Consider the following 6,000-nt stretch of genomic DNA (forward strand, 5'->3'; position numbering starts at 1 on the left):
ACACCACAAGAAACCTTAGAACTAAATAAAATGAATTGGGTTTGTTTTCATTCTACTGCATGTATATTACTATTTTTATTTTAATAATATTGAAAAAAAAATTAGTTACTCATCGTTTATACCACTTAAAGACCTTTATTTTTATGAAAACAAACCAGGAGTTATTATTAAATTAAGTAAAGCTAAAAAAAATAATTTTAAACAAAAATTTCAATCTTAATACAAATAACACCAATTATTTTTAAGTTTCTTTTGATAATTCTTTTTAAGTCTAAATATTGTAAAAGTAGTCTTCACTTTCTTTTGTTTTTATATACAACTGGTGTATTTTTTTGATAATATAAACAACATAGTTTAGTAAACAAAACATTAAGATAACTATTTCAGGTATAAAATTTAAATAAAAAATATCGACAAATACATTGCATTTTTATTTACAGCGTTGCCAAATGTTTTGGGAAAATTTTCTTTAGGTTTTCAAAATTTCTTCCAGGTTTTTAAAAGTACACATTTTTGGGTCTATTTTTAGTTTAAATTTAAGGTATGAAACTGTTTTATATAATATAAAAACATCGAAAAGATACTGTAAAAGCTACTTTAAATGTGTTAAAAAATAAATTGATGATGAAAATTTTTTTTTATTTATATGATAGATTTTTTGTGTCAAATCGAAATTTTACTACTGAAAATGTTAAAATTGTTAAAAAATTCCTGTTTTTTTGCAATTTTCTTCAAAATTCCAGGTTTTATTTCGAAATTTGTCAAATTTCAGGTTTCCGGGTTTTTTGGCAACCCTGTTTTTAGTAGAAAATTTTACAAAATTCACTTATAAATTACTGTTGTGTTTAAGTAAGCTTTAAAATATGTTATTAACATATTTTAAAGCTAGATAATGGATACTCCATAATGGATTTAAAAAAAAGTATGAAATAAATACTATTTAGATAAGAGTTTGGTAAAAATTATAAATACAAGACTAGTTAGCAATAAGTAAGTAAATAGGCAACTTAAGATGGTAAATAGATATAAAATAAAGTATATAGATATAAATTTTAAAACTATATAAACGTAAATAATAATGATAAAAGGCTATGAAAACGTTTGAAACAAAATATAACTTCAAGAATTTAGTTAATGTACTTATTTAAAAGGAATAAAGCTATAGTATTAAGAAATTAAAGTTTCAGAACAGTTACACTAAAAAATACTTACGCAATTAAAAAAATATATTATTTAAATTAAACTAAATTAAAATATTAAAACAAAAAAAAAATCCTTTCGAGGTAATGAAGCTAAGTTCCTGGAAAATAAATCAAAATACACAATCAATAGTACATTTGGAGCAGTTAATCTTCAAATTAGTCACTTAACTAGAAAACCTCTAAATGATATATTTAAATACTTTTCTCCCGATCATAAAAAGAATAATGCTATATATCAATATAAGTGACACTATAACAGTGTATATATTGGTAGAACTTCTCAGAGATTAAATCTGAGAAGGGATCAACATGTATCAAAATCCCTCAGAAACTGGATGGCTAATAGAGGTAATAAACCGACCAAAAGTCCTTCGGCAATTGGAGATCACTTACTTAACTACCCGGAATGCTCCAAACATTATAATGGCAACAAATTTACAATTTTAACTATAGGACGTAACATATATCATTTAAGTGTTTTAGAATCTCTTTTTATAAAAAGCTAGAAGCCTAAGCTTTGTAAACAAAAGTTAGTTTACAATACTAACTTGTATAAACTGTTATAGTTTTTTAATTAATTTATTTTTTAATACTTTTATTTTGTTTACTTTAAATACTGTTTTTTCCTTTTTTAATTGCGTAAGTATATTTTAGTGTAATTGTTCTGAAACTTTAATTGTTTAATTTTATAGCTTTATTCTTTTTAAATAAGTACATTAAGTAAATTTTGATAACTATATTTTACTTAAAACGTTTTCATTGCCTTTTATTATTATTATTTACGTTTATATAGTTTTGAAACTTGTATCTATATACTTTATTGTAATATCCTTTTACCATCTTAAGTTTTTTATTTACTTACTTATGCTTGAAAAGTCTTGTGTATTTAATTTTTACCAAACTCTTATCTAAACAGTACTTGGTTCAAATTTTTATTTAAACTCATAATGACGTATCCATTATCTAGCTTTGTTTTGAAAAATTCTCTACTAAATAATTATGCAATGTATTTGTTGTTATTTTTTATTTAAAATAGTAAGAAAAAAAAAAAACAACTAAAACTTAAACATTTTAATTGAAAAAGATAGTTTTAAACTTCCCTCAAGCTACAATGTCCTGGATAAGACGTTAAAAGGTATCCGTGATGTGCGACTCGATAACCAAAAGGTTTTTTCGTGCACTAGGTCCTAAGACCAAATATTTTGAGCGTAGTTTTTGTTGTTCAATAAACTATATATGATTATGTTTTACATAAATATGGTTTTGTTTTAGAGAATTGTTTGTGGAAATAGTGTGTAAAAAGTAGGAAACCATCCAACAAACAGCACAAGTTAAGAAGTCTGATTAAATATAACGATTAAATAATTTTTTTTTAAACTTTATATGTACTTTTTGTTTCTTTTAATTACAAGTAAAGAATTACTATTGTTATTGTTTCAATTGTTATTCAATTCAAAAGCAAACAAAAATTATAACTTATTTAAAACAAATAGGTCAAAATTTAGCATACTAATTTGTGGTCCATCGGATAAACCATCAACCAATTAAGATCAATTTTTAAGTTAAAGTCAAGCTAGATATGGAAATCAAAGTTTTGCTCGATCAAAAAACTGTACAGCTTTTAAATAATATTTGTACTAAATTAAACTCGAAAAAGTTTTTTGTTATTTGTTTTTTACCGATTGAAATGTTTTAGCTAAAAAAATATGACCAATTGACCTTGTAATGCTTCAAAATGGCTTTTTTGAACAAGGTTTTTAATCTTTTATACTACTAGTTTGCATTAATTTTGATTTGTTTTAAATGGGCTAGCTTTGAGAATGTTGTAACAAAACCAAAAATTGATATTAGTGTTTTTTCTTAACTACATATAATTTTAATTTATTACAATTATATTTAATTGCAAATTTATCTAAAGGAGGTTTAGGGAGCTAGCAAAAAATAAATATGTTCAAACTTTTTTCCCGGCAGATAAATGTTAGATATAACTATTCTAATTAACAACTAAATATAGTTAGATAAAAAAATTGGCTTATTTTTTTCAGTTCAACCACCTTCTTTAATACAGAATACTGGTGAAGTACAGAGTGACACTTAAAAAACGTTCATTATCTACAATTGAATAAATGTTGTAATAAATAACAATTTATTTATATTTTCAGTTTTTTAGTTAAATGTTATTTTTTAAAACTACTACAAAATTTTATCTTGGAAATGCCATTGACTATTAAAAAATTATTTTTATAGTTAAAGCTTTTTTTCGGCAGAAATGTATCTGCAAAACTAAGTTACTTTTCAAAAACAGTTTTGGTGTCATAAACTTTGTAGAAATACAATTATCTAGAGATATATCAACAAGTTTAGAACCACTCGACATTTCACAACTTTAATCATAAACTTGTTAACCGAAAACTACACTCTAGACAACCTAAATCATCAAAGACACCCTACAGTGTTACTGCAGTCAGAAATTATTTTTACCCGCAGCCAAAGCAAATCAGTGCATTGGAAAAGTCGTTTGCTTGGAGTCAACCTTGAAAATAATTTTGGTCACTGATCTCTGTCTGCATCCTCACAGGATACAGACTAAACCAAAACTTAAATTTGAGGTTACAAGATCATTTGCCACTAGTTTTGCAATAAAATTTTATCAAAAATTACTGGTTTACATATGAAACACATTTTCTGTTGTCACATTAAAACTAAAATAAATTCTTTTGGACAAGCAAATATTTTGCTGTCTGCAAAGGTCATTACAATCTCGAAAAAGCACAGCTTTGGTTGACATTTAAAAACATGGCACCATTGGACCTGTCCTGGACAAGTGTTTAAAACGTATCAGTGGTGTACGACTCGGTAACCGAAAGGTTCTTTGTGCACCAGGTTCTAGGACCAAATATTTTAAGCGTTTTTTGTCGTTCAATAAACTATTTAACTGGACTAGTTTGAACCGGGGGTACTAATGAGCAGTGTTAACAATCGACACTTGTCGATGTGTCTAGATACTTAATAGGTTCTGGACAACACTTTATCAATTGAATAAGTTCTTCATAGCCCACTAGTGTTTACAGCAGGACTATGCTGTTTTGCACGCCTCAAAATAATAATTTCTGTGTATAAAGTAACATTTTCTTACTGAATAAAGCTGAAAAAAAGCTTAAATCATGACTCGCGGTGGTCTCGTGTTCACAAGACTTAACTTTTTATCATTTGGGATTTTTAAACAGGGTCTGTGCTCACAACGCCCAATGTATTACTGACTTTAAAACAGGAACCATATCAACAACAAAACTGACTATAAGGGAGGAGAGCCAAATGGTCATCATGAATGATAGCTGCAGGATTTAAGTGGGCTTGTAACGCCAAAGGAGCTCAATTTAAGCCCATTTATGAGCTCCAATAAATCATAAATTGTTTAAATTATAGACTTATATTTTTTCAGTTCTTTCATAATTAGAGTGTTCTACATGTTGTTTAAATCTGTATGAGTATAAATACAACTTCGGAAGATGTCTAAACTTTAGTGATGATTTTTTTGTGCCATCCTTATGTAAAGATTAATTGATTTAAGAATAAAAAGTATGAATTTAAATTAAAAAAAAGTACAAAATTAAGTTATTGGCATGTCAAGAAAAGAAGGGAGCATAATGTCCTTGAGCTAACTATTAACTTTATTAATGAACATATTTATTAGTAAAGTGAGAATTGAAAATTTACTTATATATTTTCATTAAATTTTTGATCTATAGACACGATAAAAAACTTGTGATGTCAGTAATCCTTTACATTAAGATTCTTTTCAATCTTAAGCACTATTTATTATAATGATTTGTAAGTACTTCATTGTTAGACTACAGCATGTAGCTTATTAAATGAATTGAGGTTATTTAAATAACAATTTGTCTCATGCTCTTTTAAATTTATTGAAACTAGATCAGTTAGACAAGTAATAATTACATAAAGTGGTTTGAACACTAAATAAATAATAATGCTCTCTTTTTATTAAGACCCATTAAATTTTCTACAAAATTACACATAAAGTTTCAAACAAACTTAGTATTTATTGTCTATTTACTACAAGTTTTCAATAAACTTTGAGTATAAAATCTTTTGGTAAAAGAAGTATAACAAATTTAAATAAAAAGAATAATCAAGCTTTGATGTGTGCTAGTTTTCTATCCGGTGAAAGTAAGTATTACAAATTTATTTCAAATCAAATATTCATTCAACAAAGTATAACTTGTATAGATTTAGTGTACTTTTAATCATCTTACTTATTAATAGTTAGTTTAGCTTTATTAGTTTAGATCTAAATAAAGTAGTATACAAAAACAAACCTAAAAAAATTCAAACTATATTATAAGTTCATTACACTTTGCAGAAAGGAAAGTTCTATAGTTACTGACATCAATGGTTTTTTTATTCATTTTCGCCCAAATATCTTGATCATAAATAAGACATTTTAGCTATGAAATTTATAACACCGTGTAAATTTTCTTGTCACTAGAGTGAAGGGGGAAGGGCTACGCGTGAAATAAAAAACTGAACAACAGTAAATATTTCAAGTTTTGGTGTTTTTTATAACTAAATACGCAATTAAAGTAACTCAATGTAAGAGTTCAAAAATATTAAAACAGAATATTTAAGTCTAAGACTAAACTAATTTTAAGGTATTTTATGTTGGTGTGTCCCGCTATTTTAGCCATCAAATCGCCATTGATATGTACTTACTAAATAAGTTTTTATTTCGATTTAAGCAAAAGTATTTTAACAATCACACAAATCATCGAATAAAGAT

This window comes from Thalia democratica, chromosome 6 (genome assembly GCF_965202585.1).
Source record: "Thalia democratica chromosome 6, ktThaDemo2.hap1.1, whole genome shotgun sequence".
Lineage (NCBI taxonomy): Eukaryota > Metazoa > Chordata > Thaliacea > Salpida > Salpidae > Thalia > Thalia democratica.